Raw genomic sequence first — 535 nt, 5'->3', positions numbered from 1 at the left:
TTCAAATCACAGGTCAAAGGATTTCAGGGCTGGGGCGATAAAGGCAAATCTGAAGGGAAGGAGGGATATTACCCTGAGAGGGAACCATTAAATATATCAGCAAACCTGGGGATCCGGGGGGTGGGGTGTGTAGTTTTGTTGGAAGAGGGTTGACAAGAACAGGCATCGGATCTCTGGGCAATGTTAGCTCAGAGGGCACAAGGGGAGAGAGGAGAGAAACTGGTGAAAAGTGAATTCAAGGCACGAGCAGGGAGGAATTTTCAGGAAAAGTGATTCGGTAAACCAGAGAAGGGAAGAGCAAAGACGATTCATTGGATGATCTCAATCTTCATGTCAAGAAGTCGTCAGCTGTTCGCACTCGTTTTCTGTAATTCTGAATCGTCAGTTTCAGATTTCAGGCCAAATAAGTAAAAATAAATTTGAACAATTTTTGACTTGCCCGAATGCCTTTTCTGCCTCGTTTCCTATTTCCTTCCTGAATTCTCTTAATTTCACCCAAGTCCCAAAGTAAGAAAACAAAACTGTGAATCCAAAG

The sequence above is a fragment of the Scyliorhinus canicula genome, chromosome 21, assembly GCF_902713615.1.
Source record: "Scyliorhinus canicula chromosome 21, sScyCan1.1, whole genome shotgun sequence".
NCBI classification, from domain to species: domain Eukaryota; kingdom Metazoa; phylum Chordata; class Chondrichthyes; order Carcharhiniformes; family Scyliorhinidae; genus Scyliorhinus; species Scyliorhinus canicula.
This window is presented reverse-complemented; position numbering follows the sequence as displayed.